Below are 19,597 nucleotides of genomic sequence, written 5' to 3'. Positions count from 1 at the left end.
TCCTAGTAACAACATATCATTTCGTCGCAAACAAGTTTAAGGACTCAAAGATAAATCCTCCTTTATCATAACATAAGTCCTAAGGACTTCATCATATAAGAGTTCATTTGAAGATGAAATGATGAATAATGCTAAATAACACTTTATTAATTTGTCAATTCATTTACAAAATTCAATCATCAATATGCTGACGATTGACATTTAGGATACAAATTTCAACAGTTAATGCATTGTTAGATTCCATTCCTGTGATGGATACTAGCAGATGGGCCACCAAGTTTGAATCATTGCCTATTTCGGAATCTCAGCTAGTGTCATCCAATGTCAAACCTCCACAACTAGAACTCAAAGACCTTTCCGAAAACTTGAAGTATGCATTTCTTGGAGAAAACAAGACCTTACCTATTATAATTGCATCGAATCTAACTAAAGAACAGAAAGAGAAGCTGTTAAGTATCCTTCGGAAGAATCAGGAAGCTATCGGTTGGTCTATAGCTGATATTAAGGAGATTAGTCCTTCTGTGGTCCAACATAAAATCCATCTAGAAGAAGATGCAAAAATTTCTAGAGAACCACAAAGGCGACTTAATCCAATCATGAAGGACATAGTTCGAGCCGAGGTCATCAAGCTTTTAGATGCAGGGATTATATATCCTATTTTTGATAGTCAGTGGGTAAGCCCAGTTCAAGTCGTACCTAAAAAGTCTGGCATCACTGTGGTGAAAAATGATCACAATGAGTTAGTCCCTACTCGAGTCCAAACGGGATGGCGAGTATGCATCGACTATAGGAAGCTTAATGCCATGACTAGGAAAGACCACTTTCCTCTACCCTTCATCGATCAAATGCTAGAATGGCTAGCTGGCCACTCCCATTACTGTTTTCTCGATGGTTATTCTGGATATAACCAAGTCCCTATCGCACGTGAGGATCAAGGGAAAACCACATTCACCTGTCCTTATGGCACTTTTGCCTATCGTCGCATGCCTTTTGGGCTATGCAATGCACCAACTACATTCCAACGGTGTATGATGAGTATTTTCTCCGACATGGTGGAGAAATTTTTAGAAGTTTTCATGGATGATTTTTCTGTATTTGGATCCAATTTTGAGGAATGCCTACACCACTTGACACTTGTTGTAGAACGCTGTAAACAGAAAAACTTAGTTCTTGACTGGAAGAAGTGTCATTTCATGGTAGAATCAGGTATTGTTTTAGGACACATTGTGTCACAAAGGTGAATTGAGGTGGATAAGGCCAAAGTAGAATTAATTGCTAAATTGCCACCTCCCAGAACTGTTAGGAAAGTCAGATCCTTTTTAGGGCATGTGGGTTTTTACCGCCGCTTTATCAAGGATTTCAGTAAATTGTCGAAACCCTTATGCAATTTGTTGGCGAAAGATGCTACTTTTAATTTTTCGCCAATTTGTATAACTGCTTTCGAAAGACTAAAGTCTGAACTAACTTCAGCACCCATCTTAAGGAGTCCTGATTGGAGTCGTCCTTTTGAAATCATGTGTGATGCATCCGATTATGCCATAGGTGCTGTCTTAGGTCAGCAAGTAGAGAAGCTTCCCCATGTTATTCATTATGCAAGCAAAACTCTAAATGACGCCCAACTCAACTATTCCACCACTGAAAAAGAATTGTTGGCAGTTGTTTTTGCTCTAGATAAATTTCGCCCCTACCTGATAGGATCTAAGGTTCTTATTTATTCTGATCATGCCGCCCTTAAGTACCTTCTCACAAAGAAGGATGCTAAGGCAAGGCTCATTCGTTGGATCCTATTGCTCCAAAAATTTGATCTCGAAATTCGAGACAAAAAGGGATCTGAAAATGTAGTAGCTGACCACTTGTCCAGACTAATTATTAAGTCATCTGCAGAATCATTACCTGTATCCGAAACTTTTCCGGATGAACAACTAATGATGATTTCCCATACCAATGTTCCATGGTATGCTGACATAGTCAACTACCCCGTTACTGAACAAATGCCTAGCTCTTGGACCAAACAGGAGCAATGTCGCTTCCTAGCTCGTGTGAAGTGGTATTTTTGGGATGAACCATACCTATTTAAATATTGCCCTGATCAGATCATCCGACGGTGTATTCCTGAATACGAACAAAGGAAAGTCCTTTCCTTTTGTCATGACCATGCCTGTGGTGGTCATTTCAGTGGTAAAAAGACGGCTGCAAAGGTTTTGCAGTGCGGATTCTATTGGCCCACACTATTTCATGAATCACACGAGTATTGCAAATCATGTGACCGATGTCAAAGACTAGGAAAAATTTCAAGAAAAAATGAGATGCCCCTGAACCCGATCTTAATTGTAGAAATCTTTGATGTTTGGGGTATTGATTTTATGGATCCTTTTCCTATGTCATTTGGGCACCAGTACATACTCCTAGCTGTTGACTATGTGTCCAAGTGGATTGAGGCTGTCGCATGTAAGACCAATGATCACAAAGTAGTGATCAAGTTTCTTAAGGAGTCTGTCTTCGCTCGCTTTGGCACCCCTCGTGCTATCATTAGTGATGGAGGGAAACATTTTTGCAATAGAATTTTTAAAGCCCTTGCTAGGAAGTGCAACATCACCCATAAGGTCGGTACACCATATCATCCACAAACAAGTGGACAAGTTGAGATTTCCAACAGAGAAATCAAGACCATCCTCGAAAAAACTGTCAATCCATCTCGAAAGGATTGGTCCCTTAGGTTAACAGATGCATTGTGGGCATATCGAACGGCCTACAAAACACCAATTGGAATGTCCCCATATAGGATTGTCTATGGCAAGGCTTGCCATTTACCTGTCGAGTTAGAACACAAGGCGTATTGGGTAATCAAACGCCTAAATTTCGATCTCGACAAGGCAGGAGAACATAGAAAGCTTTAGCTCGACGAGCTTGAAGAAATTAGGAACGATGCTTACGAGTGTGTTAAGAAGTACAAGGATCGCATGAAAGTCATGCATGATAAAATGATTACTCATAAAGAGTTTTACCAAGGACAAAAAGTTCTCTTATATGATTCTCGGTTACATCTATTCCCTGGAAAACTTAAATCTCGCTGGACTGGCCCATACACAGTAGAGAAAGTGCACCCTCATGGTGCAGTAGTAATATGCAATACCAAGGATGGTAGGTCCTTTCAAGTCAATGGACATCGTTTAAAACCATACCTTGAGTATCTGAGTCCAGAAGTCGAGGAGACACTTCTGACCGACCCTATCTATTATGAGTAAATCAGAATTGTCTGGCTGAAGACATAAAACTTAGCGCTCTTTGAGAGGCAACCCAACATGTAAGTTTCTTTTATTAAAAAAAAAATCATCAATAAATTACTAACATGCAGGTTTGGAGGATTTTGCCCCAATTTTTAATTAACCCACCCATATCAGGTACTTCTCCTCTGTCCTCTTACTGCTTTAAATTTTCTTTAACATTGAGGACAATGTTAGATTTAGGTTTGGGGATATTTTTACGCATTTGAAATTTTATAAAAAAAAAAGTTTTTAGTTAAAATTTTTGAAAAAAATATATATATACAACACACAAGGTATATAAAATCTAAGAGCCCAATGACTAGTTGGAAGTAGTGCAAAGTGAGTTCTTTTTATTAAGTTCCTTTTAGTGAGTTGTAAGCTAATTAGTGCTTTCAATTTTACAACACATCTGGCCTGCATTTTCTAAGGTATAGGTTCGACATTGTGTTGAGAATATGGTAGCAACCTCGAATCCTGATGAACCATCATTTTTTGATCCCCAAAAAAAAAAATGGTGGATTTAGTCAGGTACATCGAAAAGGGCTACCTATTGTCAAAGGTCAGCGGGCTTGTAATGAGGAACCCGAGCATAGGTCCGTAGGGAAGTCTTGATGCCCGACACCTCATGCCAACTAGTGTGAGAATTGTCGACTAATTGCTCGCTACATGGAGGAATCATCACAGGAGTAAAAGTGCACAATATATACATTATCATTTCTCTTTAATGCAAAAAAAAAACAAAACAAAACAAAACAAAAAAAAATGAAAAAAAAAATGTATACTGACCTTAAGAAAGACAATAGTGTGAAAGCCGTCGTTGTAAAAATTCGAGTAAATTGAAATATTACAGATAAAGCCCATGAGGTATTAAAGTAAACATCCACAGCTCTCGAAATCCTGCAGAAAAGATGATTTTGAATCAGCAAATAGGTCTGGTCCGACCAATTCTTGGAAACTATTAATATTAGCGATATTTTGGAGATCCAAAATCTTAGCTTGTGCATGGTCCAAACTTCACTGAGCACTCAAGTATAAATAAGTCTTACAACTTCCTAACGGAAAACTTAATAACTTCAACTTAAATTGCATACTAACCTAGAAATTGGGCTACTTAGTAATTAAAACCTTGTGTGCTTTTGAAATTCTTATCAGTTATGTACTTGAAATAAGACTTTCATTTCACAAATCAAATTTTATTTTGGGATTGAAGTTTGTGGGTAACTTCACTGCAAACCCTCACGAGACAACACTCGTCCACTAGGGTAACCTAGGGGTTTAAAGGCTTGTTGCACGTGCTAAGTGCAATCGTAATGCTCTACGAAAGTGAGTATTTATCTTAGTATATTTATATAATAAATAACACTTTTGCACTCTTATTTTATCATTTTCGCACTAAATTGCTAGAGACTAGCAATAAGCTAGTTGGGGGGTGTGATGAGAGCACAAAAGTGCGACCTACATGTCACCTAAATTAGTATTATTGCTAACCGATAATGATAAATTCACTGGATTAATATTATATTTGGGTTTGGCACAGATTTTCATAAATTAGAGATAAAATGCACATTGAGTACAAATTTGACTAAAGAATGATCCCTTCCCAGATCCGACCCGATTGAAGATCGGTTCGGGTCCGAGTCGGGTTCGGGTCCGAATCGGGTCTAATTTCTTTATGCTTTTAGGAAAGAATTTTGGGCAAATCTAATTTGACCATATCATAACTATGAGGTGCTAGGTGACCCATGACTTAAAAGACTTGTAATTGACCTCCAGTCAGAACAGATGACCTGTGACGAATTTTCCAAATTTCATATCACACTATTTTTATCTATATAACTAATTGGACGGAACTTGGTGTCTCCCAGCTTCCCTCTCAGGAGGGAAAAGAAAGACCCAGACCTTCTTCCAAATCCAATTCCATTGCAGAAACTGGCACATGACCCATATTCGGTCAAGTGAGATCCCAGCGTCCAAGCCGCGATCCACGCCATCAAGATCCCAGCAGCGGTCCCATGGCATCCCTTCCAAATTCTCCCAGAAGCTTCACAGCACCCACAGCCGTCCGTATTCATCTTCCGACTCAGCCCTCCTCCGCGCTCATCATCCATGGATCCTCCTCCCCGTCGATCCAGCTTCCAATCTGGCACCTAAAGAAGGAAGCCCCAGCATCCTTCCTCTTCCGCGTGCGATCCCGGATGAATCGCCTCCCATCAACGCCACAGCATCCCACGGCACCCTTCACAGATCCCGCATCCGTGAAAGAAGCCCCATCATCCTTCCTCTTCCGCGTGCAATCCCGGGCGATTCACCTCCCAGCAAGGAAGATCCCAGTGCCTCCCTTCCGCATCAGCAGCACCCGAAGAAGGAAGCCAAGTCCCCACCTTCCGCTTCAGCTCCCAGCGATTCCGCATCCATGGCCCAAAGAAGGAAGTTCACGCCTCCCTCCCGCTGATCCTGCCTCCACCACATCTCCAAGGGTCTATAAAAGAGAAGAGGAGGTGCTTGGGGAGGAGGTGTGCTCGGTTGGGGATCGGCTCCAAAGAACAGAGGAGGGGGGAGAAGTCGAGCGAGAGGAAGAAGTTGAGTGCTCTGTTTTCAGATTTGAAAACAGAGCATTACATTTCTTTTGTTTTTTTTTTTATTTGTTTTAGTTGTTTTTCTTTTAAAGGTTATATTTTTAATTGGTGTTTAATCGTTCTGTTTTGGGTATCATGATGTTCTTATTTATTTATTTTTATTTTTATTGAGAGTAATGTTTTTAGTAAGAGTTTTATTTTGAGAGCATGTTGTCTTGGGGTTTTTAGTTTTAGTTTAATAGAGAGATCTATTTATGCTAAAGTTTTTAATTTCTATTATTTTTAATTTTCGTTCTCCAAATTCTGTAATCTTTCTTCTTTGTTATGCAATACAATTAAATCTTCCTTCATGCAATTTGTGTTCGCTTCAATCTTCTTATTTTATCCATTTTAATTTATGCCAAAACTCTTCTTTGATTAATTAAATAAATGCTTTTTGAATTTAAAAACCTGTCTTTTAGTTAATTTCAATAAAAAAAAATATTCTCCGGTAGACTAGAGAATCTATCAACATCCTCAAAATAATGTTTTTCTTCCATCATTAAAAAGTCGATTTTGAATTCGAGTGAATGTTCTAATTTTTATGCAACTCCAATCGCCTCCCTGTGGATCGACCTCTTACAATCGCTATTCTTTGAGTAGAACAGGTAAGAGTAAAAATTTAAATTAAACTTTGTTTGTCGGTTCTAACAACGATCTGTCTAGTATATTTTTAGTTAGACAGGAAAGGACGAAAAGAGTAGACTAGCGCATACTAGTATGGATTTGATTTCAAAACTTATTCAAAAATATTTAGTTGTAGGTTTACCTAAATTAAATGTTGATAAAGAGAAAATATGTGATATATGATAACTAGAAAAACAAACTATAGTTTATTCAAATAAAAAAATATTGTTTCAAGTTCTAGGCCATTGAAATTGTTGCATATGGATTTGTTTGGACCTACTAGCACCACAAGCTAGGCGGTAAATTTTTTGGCTTTATAATTATTGATGATTACTCTTGATTCACTTGGGTTTTATTCTTAGCTCATAAAGATGAAGCATTTGCTGCTTTTACAAAACTTTATCGAAAAATTTCAAATGAAAAGGGTTTAACAACTTTATGCATTTGAAGTGACTATAGAACTGAATTTGAAAATTATAATTTTCAGAAGTTTTATAATAAAATTGATATTCAATATAATTTTTCTACACTTATGACACCTCAACAAAATGTGGTTGTAGAAAGAAAGAACAAAACTTTAAAAGAACTAGCTTGTACTATGCTATGTAAAACCAACCTTCGAGAATACTTTTGGGCAGAAACAATTAATACAATATGTTACATTTTGAACCATCCTTTGATAAGACCTATTTTAAATAAAACCCCATACTAACTTTGGAAAGGAAGAAAATCTAATATTGAATTTTTTCATATTCTTGTTTGTCATTATTTTATTTTGAATAATGAAAAAGATAGGCTAGAAACATTTGATGCAAAATTTGGTGAAGCCATCTTTCTAAGATACTCTTCCACTGTAAGCCATCTTGGTGTAGAATGAAGAAGAAAAGGAAGATGAACATGAGAATGAAAAGGAAGAAAAGCAAGATCCACCAAATGAACCTCAAGGTAGGCATAAATTACCCAAGGAGTGGAGGTATGCTCATAATCACCTAGAAGAAATAATTATAGGTGATCCATCTCATGGTGTTAAAACTAGGTCATCACTTAGAGATATTTATAATTATTTAGCTTTTGTCTCATAAATAGAACCTAAAATTATAAATGAAGTTGAAAAATATCATAATTGGATAAATGCAATGCAAGAAGAACTTAACCAATTTGGATGAAATAAATTATAAAATTTAGTTAAAAGATCCATAGATCATCCTGTAATTGGAATTGAATGGATATATAGAAATAAGTTAGATGAAAATGGCATTGTAGTAAGAAATAAAGCTATATTAGTTGCATAAGGTTATAATCAAGAAGAAGATATTGATTTTGGTAAAACTTTTACACCTGTAGCACAACTAGAAGAAATTAGACTCTTATTTGCTTTTGCTTTTTTTATGAACTTCAAATTATTTCAAATGGATACAAAAAAATATATATTTTTAAATGGGCACATTGCTGAGGAGCTTTATGTTGAGCAACCTCCTGATTTTGAAAATTATAACTTGTTAAATCATGTTTTCAAATTAAACAAGGCTTTGTATGATCTAATACAAGCACCCCATGCTTGTTATGAAAGATTGAAAAAATTTTTACTTGAAAACAATTTGTGAGAGGAAATATTAACACTACATTATTTATTAAAAGAAAGAACAATGCTATCTTAATTGTGCAAATATATGTAGATGACATAATGTGATACCCAGGAAAAAAAAAAAAAAGAGAGAGAGGGGTGGACGGGCCGGCCCGAAAAGACCGGGCCCATCCACCATATACGATCGTGCCTAGGGCACGATCGTGGGAGAAGAAACACACACAAAAAAAAAGGGCAGCAGCGGCGCTAGGGAGGGCGATCGCCGGAGGAGGCCGGTCGTCGGGGGAGCTTGACCGCCGGAGAAGAGGGCGATCGTGGGGGAAAGCGGCGGATTTCGCAAGCCGGCGGGTCAAGGAGGAGGATCCCCACCAAACACACGAAGAGGCCTCGGATCCGTGGGTTTACTCACGGATTTCTCCACCGATTTCTCGCCGGAAGGGCCGCCGGAGCATCCCGCCGGACCGAGGAAAGTCCTTGTGCTTCATTGATTGGTTTTTGGGTGGTGTTGGTGGAGTTTTGGCCGGTGAAGCCGTCGAAGAGGGATCCAAAATAGGGTACCCCTGTTTCGGCCCCTTTCTTTTGGATTTCGCCACCGCCGGCCGCCGGGATTGGCCGAGGTCCATGGCGGTGGGGTGGTCGGGATAGAGGAGATTTGGAGTAGGGTTCTAAGGCTTTGATTGGAGATGGGGGATGGCGGATCCGAGGCCTTCCTCCTCATGATCCCGTCCCTTCCTCCTCTCCCTCCGCGTGGGTTGGCCACCGGCGGCGACGACAGCGGTCGGGGGGAAGGCAGCTGATGAGAGCACAAAAGTGCGATCTATACATCCCTTAAATTAGTATTATTGCTAACAAAAAAATGATAAAAATGCTGCATTTTTGTAGGGTGCAAGTGATCGTAAATCAAAGTTAAATTTCGCATCGGGTCCAAAAATATGCATCATCACAGGTGACCAGCCAACCATATGGGGTCAGTCCCAGTTGCACACTGGAAGGAGCATTAGCCGACTAGGTGCAGCCACATCCAGCATGCAACCCATCCTCCCACGAGTGATCAACGGCATCCGCGAGCCAGTCCATTCCGCATCCGTTTGCGAATCTCCCGAGCCCCAGCATCCCGTGAAGCTTCTGAGTCCGCCTCTCCCGCGAGCCCATCCACGCGTCCGTGATCTCAGCGTCCGCATCCCAGCTCCGGTGCACAAGTCCAGCCATCCATCATCCATGGAGCTTCTTCCGCGAGCCATCCACGGATCAGATCTCCCAAGCTACCACCGAGCGTCCTCGTTCCAGCTCTCCCGAGATCTCGCAGGCGTCCGTGATCCCAGCTCCAAACCTCCTTCCGTTCGAGAGCTTCCTCATCCGTCCGCGTGTAGGTCGGCATCCCGTGATTTCAGCATCGGCGACCAAGCTTTCGCGCGAGCATCTCCGCATTCCAGCCGTCCGCGAAGCACTCCTCCACGTCCAGATCTCGTTGGATTCCTCAGCGATTTCGGCATCCCGTGATCCCAGCGTCCGCGTTCACAGCACATCCTGCGAGCCTCTTCCGCATCTCTTCCCCAGATCCCGCAGCCGTCCGTGGCGATTCACCCGCAATCACAGCCTCATCCAGCCGTCCCTCCGCGTCCGAAGATGATCAGCATCCCGGGATTTCCGCGATCAGCTCTCATCCGAGCGTCGATCCCTCATCCAGCCGTCCACGTCCATCCCCTTCTCCCGGGATTTCATCTCATCCGGCCATCTCCACCGCATGTCACTCTCGGCTGGGAAGAGAAGGGAGGCTCTCGAGGGGTTCAAAAGAGAAGAAAAACAGAGGCTGGGATTCATTCAAAAAACAGAACTCCCATTCGAAAAAACAGAGAAGGGAAACAGGGGAGACCCTGTTTCCGAAAAAGAAAAAGGAAAAAAAAAGAAAGAAAATGAAAGGGGGATTAATGTTTTCAATGAGCGGCTAATTTCTTAGGGAGGGTGATGGAGGAACCTTTGATGTATTGCTCTTTGAAGTAAACTCTAAACTTTTGCTTTCAATGGTTTATATTTATTGATATGTTCTTGATTCATTTCATAGATAGATCTTTAATGGATTATGATTATTGATATATGGATTGCTTTTGTATTTGATTCGTCGTAGACGTAGAAAGCACGACGGATGCTTAGAAATTGAGTTCATATGTTCATGAAATATATACCATGATTAGATCTATCTTACATTTAATCTTTAATCAAGAACCATAGAGTTTATTCTTTGGATGCAATATCATCAAGGGGGATTCCAGATCCCTACCATTTTTATTTCATTGAATTTTGTTTATTATTCTTTGCATTTAATTTCTGAAAACGAAAATATCATTTTAATCCACAAATTTATTTAACTGAAAATTACATCTAAAAATTACGCTAATAATCTATAGATCGTTCCCTGAGGATTCGACCTCGGACTTCCGAGATTTTACTACTTGTGCGATTCTCCTGCACTTGGGAGAACAATTTTATTTTTGCATCAAGTTTTTGGCACCGTTGCCGGAGAACGGCTGATTTATTAGTATAATTTTAGATTTAATCAGTATCTTAGTATTTAGTCTTTTTTTTTTCAAAAAAAAAAAAACTTTATTGCTGTTTTTTTTATTCCCTGCACAGTCTGCATCAAACTCTGATATCTGAGTAATCCACCGTCTGATTGCACTCAAATTTCGTCGGCTGCTGTAGGACACATGTTTCGTTCATCGGAACGGTCTGATTGATATTCTGATACTTTTACGACCATTACATTAATATAAACTTTGCTGCTGTCTGCTTTGAATTTTCTGTGTTTAATTTTTTTTGTTTAGAATCAGAATTTTATTATCATCATATCTCATTAACCCTTGTTGCTACTTGAAAATTGATAAGAACTTTAAGAAAAGATCAAGGGTAATCATTAAAAAAAAAAACAAACAAATAAATAAACTCTGAAATTTTGTATGCTAGGTTGGAATAGGGACAACACTGGACGTCTGAGTCGACAACCTTTTGACAATTCCTTAGATCACATTATTGAAACTTTTTCGCAAAAGCTCAGATCTGGTGAGATGGCTGATGATGATGTAGGAAGTCACTATGTTGATGAAGGTAGACCCCCAGTTATGACACTTCGACAATATTTACACCCTACTAGGACTAGTCAACTTTCATGCATGATTATTCCTGAAAATGTAGGACACTTTGAAATCAAACCAGGAGTAATTCAATTGCTGCCAAAGTATCATGGAATGGAATCCGAGAACCCTTATCTTCATCTTAAGGATTTTGAGGAAATTAGCATCACATTTAGAGTGCCAAATGTATCGGAAGATGTCCTTAAATTGACCTTGTTTCCTTTTTCCTTGAAGGATAAAGCCAAAACATGGCTAAACTCCTTGAGACCTAGATCGCTAGGAACATGGCATGATATGCAAAGAGAATTTTTAAAAAAATTCTTTTCCGCACAAAGGACTAATTTTTTGAAAAGGCACATTAGTAATTTCCAACAAAAAGACCATGAAACATTTTATGAATGCTGGGAGAGATTTAAAGATTTGCTACTCTCTTGTCCTCATCATGGGTTTGAAACATGGAGAACCATTAGTTTCTTTTACGAGGGATTGTCTCCACAATTAAAATAATTTATAGAGACTATGTGCAATGGTCTATTTTTGGAAAAGCAACCTGATGAGGCATGGGACTATTTAGACTCTCTCGCAGAGACTGCACAATTATGGGATACAGGGGATAGAGTGAATAAACCTTTGCCTAAGCCTACTAGCATTCCACACGGGGGGCCTTTACAACCTTAATACTCAGGATGATATTCAGGCTAAAATGGCAGCCCTTACTAGGAAGGTAGAGGAAATTGAACTTAGAAGGATTGAACCCGTCAAGACCGTAGAATATAACAGCGAGTGTTGTAGGATTTGCGAGATGCCTGGCCATCTCATCACTGATTGCCCCACAATACCCGCATTCAAGGAAGTCTTGCACGATCAGGCCAATGTTATGAATACTTATCAAAAATCTTTCAATAATCCTTTTTCGGGTACTTACAACCCTGGATGGAAGAACCATCCAAATTTCAGGTGGAGGAATGACCAACCTCAACAAGTATATAACCCAACTCCTCCACCTCCGCACCCTCATTATGCACATGCACCCCCTCAAAAATCCAGTCTCGAAGAAACTTTGCAATCTTTCATGCAAGGTCAAGCCAAAATCAATGATGAATTAAGAAATCAACTGACAACGCTGACCACTGCTTTAAGTGCTCAAGAGAAGGGTAAGCTACCAGCTCAACCACAACCTAACCCTCAAGTCTACGGCGGTAGCAATGCATCATCTTCAACTTCGCATAAAGAGCAAGCAAAAAGTATAATAACATTACGAAGTGGAAAGATTATTGACCGACCAGTCCCAGAACAAACACAAGTCATACCTGATTCTGACCCTCCCAAGACAAAAGAAAAGGATAATGAAGAAACTGAAGCACCAACATCTACTGAAAAAATTGAATGTCCTTTTCCTGCACCATTTTCACAAAGATTAAAGCCCTTGCAAAAGCTTGAACCAAACTCTGAAATTCTTGAGCTTTTAAGCAAGTAAAAATCAATGTACCTCTTCTTGATGCAATCAAACAAGTGCCTTCATATGCAAAATTTTTGAAAGATTTGTGCACTGTCAAGCGTCGATTAAATGTCAAGAAGAAGGCATTTCTGGCTGAAAATGTGAGTGCAATTTTACAGCATAACATTCTCCCTAAATATAAAGATCCAGGTTGCCCAACTATCTCGTGCATCATTGGCAATTTTAGGATTGAGCGAGCATTGCTAGATTTAGGGGCGAGTGTGAACTTGTTGCCATATACGGTATATGAGCAACTCGGTTTGGGTGAGTTGAAGCCAACAACTGTCACCTTACAATTAGCTGACAGGTCAGTGAAGGTCCCTAGAGGAATTATCGAAGATGTGTTGGTCCAAGTAGACAAGTTCTATTTTCCTGTTGACTTTATCGTACTGGACACACATCCGGCTTCCAATTCACCATCTCAGATTCCGGTCATCTTAGGACGCCCATTTCTTGCAACTTCTAATGCATTGATCAATTGTAGGAATGGTGTCATGAAGCTTTCTTTTGGCAATATGACTTTGGAACTGAACGTCTTTAGTATAGGCAAACAACCCAGTGAACATGAAGAAAGTAAAGAAGTTGAATGGGTTGAAACCATTGCGGAAGAATATTTGTTAAAAGAAACATTTACTGAATCGGCCGATAATGATTTGATAGATTGGTGTTCTGAAGGTACTACTGATGATGTGGTCCCACCTGTTTTAGATAATTCGGATGTCATGATGGTCAATGGGTGGAGACCGAGAATAGAGGAATTTGAACAGTTGCCACCTCGAAAAGCAAAGATAGTACCATCCCATGAACAAACACCTAAGCTCGAGTTGAAACCTTTACCGAAGGAACTCAAGTATGCCTTTCTTGGATCCGATGACACATTTCCTATAATCATCTCATCTAATCTGGATCATGCCCAAGAAAGAAAATTACTTGGTGTTCTAAAGAATCATAAGGGAGCTTTAGGATGGTCTATTGCCGACTTGAAGGGGATTAGCCCTTTAATTTGTACGCACCGGATATATTTGGAGGACAATGCCAAAACCACAAGGCAAATGCAGCGTAGGCTGAATCCTACGATGAGAGATGTGGTTAAAGCAGAAGTCCTCAAGTTGCTTGACGTGGGTATTATTTACCCAATTTTCGATAGCAAGTGGGTAAGTCCTACTCAAGTCGTGCCCAAAAAAGCAGGTCTAATGGTAGTCAAAAATGAGCAGGGTGAGTTAGTCCCGACTCGTGTCCCCACGAGTTGGCGCATGTGTGTTGACTATCGAAAATTGAATTTGGTCACTAGGAAAGATCACTTTCCCTTACCCTTCCTAGACCAAGTTTTGGAAAGAGTTGCAGGACATAATTTTTATTGTTTTCTCGATGGCTATTCCGGATACTACCAAATCGAGATTTCACCAGAAGATCAAGAGAAGACTACTTTCACTTGTCCTTTTGGTACATTCGCTTTCCGTCGGATGCCGTTCGGGTTATGTAATGCCCCTGCAACATTTCAAAGATGCATGCTCGGTATTTTTGAAGACATGAACGAGAAGTTTTTGGAAGTGTTCATGGATGATTTTTCTATTTTTGGCGATTCTTTTGATAATTGTTTACTACATTAAAAGAACCTACTCGCAACCAGCTGGAACGTCGACTTACGGAACTGACTTCCGTCAGCAAGCGGTGGCCGACAAGGCCCTTTTCAAGCTGTCTTAGCTCGGTGTATAGAAAAGAACCTGATACTGAATTGGGAGAAATGCCACTTCATGGTGCCAAAGGGAATTGTCCTAGGACATATTGTTTCATCGAAGGGCATGGAAGTTGATAGAGCTAAGATTGACTAAATCGCCAAGCTACCTGCACCCAAGACGGTTAGAGATGTTAGATCATTTTTGGGTCATGCCGGATTTTATAGGAGGTTCATCAAGGACTTTAGTGTCATAGCCCGACCATTATGTAACCTCCTATCCCTTGATACACCGTTCAATTGGACTGAAACCTGTCAAGAGGCATTCGAAAAGTTGAAGTCTATGCTTAGCACTGCACCCATCGTGTGACCACCTGATTGGTCATTACCTTTTGAGATCATGTGCGATGTTAGCGACTATGCGATAGGAGCTGTCCTAGGACAACGCAAGGCTAATAAGCCATATGTCATCTACTATGCAAGCAAAACCTTAAATGATGCTCAAATGAATTACACCACCACCGAGAAGGAATTGCTTGCAGTAGTATTTGCATTAGACAAATTTCGTTCTTATATCCTTGGTGCTCCTATTGTTATCTTTACGGATCATGCAGCGCTAAAATATTTACTGGATAAGAAAGAGGCTAAACCACGCTTAATACGATGGATTCTTTTACTCCAAGAATTTGACATCACTATCAAAGATAAAAAGGGAGTAGAGAATGTGGTTGCTGACCATTTATCACGGCTAGTTTTTAATGATTCGGTGCCACAGTTGCCCATCAAGGACTCGTTTCCTGAAGAGCAATTGTTTGCACTTTCTACTATGCCATGGTATGCTGATATTGTAAACTTTCTTGTCACTAACCGGATGCCGGAGCATTGGAGATCGAATGATAAGAATAATTTCTTGCGTGAAGTAAGAAATTATTATTATGATGCTCCTTATTTGTTCAAGTATTGCAATGATCAAATCTTTAGAAGATGCATTCCGGAACATGAGATACAAAGTGTACTCTCTTTTTGTCATGCCAGTGCTTGTGGAGGACACTTTGCATCTAAGAAAACGGCAGCTAAGGTGTTGCAATGTGGTTTTTATTGGCCTACACTATTTAAAGATGCCCACGAGTTCTGTAGGACATGTGACCCATGTCAACGTGTTGGAAGTCTAACTCGTAGGCAAATGATGCCTCTTCAGCTCATTACTGCTATTGAAATTTTTGACATGTGGGGCATCGATTTCATGGGCCCATTCCCACCGTCGTTTGGATATGAGTATATTTTAGTTGGTGTTGAGTATGTGTCAAAATGGGTAGAAGCTGTTGCCTGTAGAACTAATGATCACAAACCTGTTTTGAAATTTCTAAAAGAAAATATTTTTTCACGATTTGGGATGCCCAAGGTTATAATTAGTGATGGGAGAAAACATTTCTGTAATAAGCCTTTTGAGATCCTATTACGAAAGTACGGTATCACTCATAGAATTGCAACTCCTTATCACCCGCAGACTAGTGGCCAAGTAGAGCTAGCCAATCGGGAGATTAAACGAATTTTAGAGAAAACGGTGAATCCATCACGCAAAGACTGGTCTTTAAAACTTTCTGATGCATTGTGGCTTACCGTACTGCTTATAAAACTATTCTTGGTATGTCTCCGTATCGGCTAGTCTATAGAAAAGCATGTCATCTACCTGTTGAATTAGAGCATAAATCATATTGGGCCATTAGAAAATTAAACTTTGAATTGTACGATGCTGGTTTAGCTCGAAAATTACAATTAAGTGAGTTGAATGAAATTCGTCGGGATGCGTATGACAATGCTAGACTTTGTAAAGAACGAATGAAAATTAGGCATGATAACTCAATTCTAAGAAAATCTTTTGAACCTGCACAAAAAGTTCTTTTGTATGACTCTCGCTTACATCTGTTTCCTGGAAAGTTACGATCAAGATGGACAGGTCCTTTCATTGTAAAAATTGTTTTTCCACACGGGGCAATTGAAATTGAGAATCCACAGGATGGCAAAATTTTTAAGGTTAATGGACACAGATTAAAACCTTTTCTTGAAAATTTTGCAGATGAAGAGGACTCCTTTTCCTTGGGGGAGCCTTCTTATGACTGAACATGAAGGCCACGGTATGTGTATATTAGTTAGAATTATTATTTTTTCGTTTATTTCTAGTTTTCTTCTTATTTTGTAGGTCTCCTTTTCTGAAAATCAACAGCTCAAGGTATTCTTCTTCTCTCTATTATTTTCTCTATTGTCTCTCATATATAGTTTTCTTGCATTTTTTTACATTGAGGACAATGCAATGTTTAAGTTGGGGGGAGGGAAATATTTTGATCAAAAAAAAAAAAAAAACTTGTTTTTGCATTTGATTTATTCTATTACTTTCTTTTCTGAGCAAATGCACATGTATTTTCATATTGAGTGTGTACAACTATTAAGGCAAGGAACACATGCATACTATGACTGATCAGAGACCTATTATTAGATCCCCACAAGTGTACTTAATGACAATAGGAAGGCCTCAGGAGTTCACATTTGTTAACTGCATTTTTGTTAGCCTTATCCGTAAAAGAAGTATGAGTATCCTTGTTCGTACCATAAGGTTCAGGATTTGGTTTTCACATAAAGATAGAGGTTGAATATCCCAGTTAGATTACTTAGGTGCCTTATGGTCCGACCTTGGTTGACCTATAGTCACGATGCAGTCACATATATAGTAAAAAATATATATATATGGTTCAGTCTATCTTCTCTTTTCTTGCAAAACAAAAAAAAAAAAAAATCCTTATGATGACAAGTCTGGCCTCGTGGCGTAGTCTGATTCGAGCAATTAAGCCCGAGGGGTTTTTCACCTAATGTCTTGAGCCAACTGGATCGGGGGTCATTGGCTGAAAGCTCGCTACACGGATCTTACTAGAGCCTAATGGGGTTGGACTATTGTAATCGTCATATGTGTTTTAAAAATAAAAATAACAATAAGCATGAATAAGGTTGGTTGGACTGAACCTAGTGACATGTGGTAATGGCTGGTTTGACTCCATTGTATTGGACCTCTGTGTACCCGGGTTGTTTAGTTGGGATTGATAGCTCTTTCTTTATATGCGAACCATTCTTGACAAATTTAGACAACAAGTGATATTCTGAAAATTTGATAGATCAGGTTCTAATAAAGTGTAGAAAACATTTGTGGACTTGAGTAGTGCACCTAAAACTCAGGCGGTACCCGGTTGTGGTGGAGGTATTAGTACTCTGAGAAAGTCATACGATTTGATGCACACTACATTTTTATATTTCCTTGCTTTGAGAGTTGCCATGCCTGAAAATATATATCAATTAATTACATGTGTATTAGCTTAAGATTTATTTCATATTTTTATTAGAATCTCATGTCATATAATTCATGATGTTTGTGGGTAACATCCCTGAAAACCCTCACGAGACAACACTCGTCCACTAGGGTAACCTAGGGGTTTAACGGCTTGTTGCACGTGCTAAGTGCAATCGTGATTCCTACGAAAGTGAGTACTTATCTTAATTTTATGCAGTTAGCTTCAATAAAAAGTCATAGGTTAAACCACACCTTTTGCACTCTCATTTTAGTATTTGCTTGTTAATTGCTAGAGACTAGCAATAAGCTAGTTGGGGGGTGTGATGAGAGCACAAAAGTGCGATCTATACATCCCTTAAATTAGTATTATTGCTAACAAAAAAATGATAAAAATGCTGCATTTTTGTAGGGTGCAAGTGATCGTAAATCAAAGTTAAATTTCGCATCGGGTCCAAAAATATGCATCATCACAGGTGACCAGCCAACCATATGGGGTCAGTCCCAGTTGCACACTGGAAGGAGCATTAGCCGACTAGGTGCAGCCACATCCAGCATGCAACCCATCCTCCCACGAGTGATCAACGGCATCCGCGAGCCAGTCCATTCCGCATCCGTTTGCGAATCTCCCGAGCCCCAGCATCCCGTGAAGCTTCTGAGTCCGCCTCTCCCGCGAGCCCATCCACGCGTCCGTGATCTCAGCGTCCGCATCCCAGCTCCGGTGCACAAGTCCAGCCATCCATCATCCATGGAGCTTCTTCCGCGAGCCATCCACGGATCAGATCTCCCAAGCTACCACCGAGCGTCCTCGTTCCAGCTCTCCCGAGATCTCGCAGGCGTCCGTGATCCCAGCTCCAAACTTCCTTCCGTTCGAGAGCTTCCTCATCCGTCCGCGTGTAGGTCGGCATCCCGTGATTTCAGCATCGGCGACCAAGCTTTCGCGCGAGCATCTCCGCATTCCAGCCGTCCGCGAAGCACTCCTCCACGTCCAGATCTCGTTGGATTCCTCAGCGATTTCGGCATCCCGTGATCCCAGCGTCCGCATTCACAGCACATCCTGCGAGCCTCTTCCGCATCTCTTCCCCAGATCCCGCAGCCGTCCGTGGCGATTCACCCGCAATCACAGCCTGATCCAGCCGTCCCTCCGCGTCCGAAGATGATCAGCATCCCGGGATTTCCGCGATCAGCTCTCATCCGAGCGTCGATCCCTCATCCAGCCGTCCACGTCCATCCCCTTCTCCCGGGATTTCATCTCATCCGGCCATCTCCACCGCATGTCACTCTCGGCTGGGAAGAGAAGGGAGGCTCTCGGGGGGTTTAAAAGAGAAGAAAAACAGAGGCTGGGATTCATTCAAAAAACAGAACTCCCATTCGAAAAAATAGAGAAGGGAAACAGGGGAGACCCTGTTTCCGAAAAAGGGACCCCTTTGCGGGTTCATGGGAGGAAGTAGAGGAGACCTCTTCTTCCCCTTTCTCTTGGCCGGCCACAATCACCGGCGACTGCAAAAGTGGCGGCCGGCGATGGTTCGGCCAGTGGTGGCCGAGGGTCGGGAGGGTGGTGGCCGAGGATTGGGCAGGTGGCGGCTGCTGCCCTTGGGCCAAGAAATGGGGAAGGGGAGATGTATTCCCAACCATGAAGAGAGAGGAATCATCCATTCTTTTGGTCTCTTCAACGGGACCGATCATCGTCGCGGCATGGCTGCGGCCACGGCTGGCGACGACGTAGGCTGGTGGTACGGAGTGGGAGTCGGGCCACCCCGACTGCCCTAGATCTGGAGGGATTGAGATGTTTGGGGACCTGGTGATGGACCCCATAGTAGATGTGAATTATGGTTTAGAATATTTAAATATTAAATAATTTAGTTGTGA

The 19,597-nt window shown here is 40.7% G+C and overlaps 1 pseudogene; it reads right to left on the bottom strand.

Annotated features, from left to right (window-relative positions):
- Positions 1-11,572: 11,572 nt before the first annotated feature.
- On the bottom strand, positions 11,573-11,670 carry LOC120108047 (annotated as a pseudogene).
- Between the last annotated feature and the right edge of the window lie 7,927 nt (positions 11,671-19,597).

The sequence above is a fragment of the Phoenix dactylifera genome, unplaced genomic scaffold (genome assembly GCF_009389715.1).
Source record: "Phoenix dactylifera cultivar Barhee BC4 unplaced genomic scaffold, palm_55x_up_171113_PBpolish2nd_filt_p 001147F, whole genome shotgun sequence".
Classification (NCBI taxonomy): domain Eukaryota; kingdom Viridiplantae; phylum Streptophyta; class Magnoliopsida; order Arecales; family Arecaceae; genus Phoenix; species Phoenix dactylifera.
This window is presented reverse-complemented; position numbering and strand designations above follow the sequence as displayed.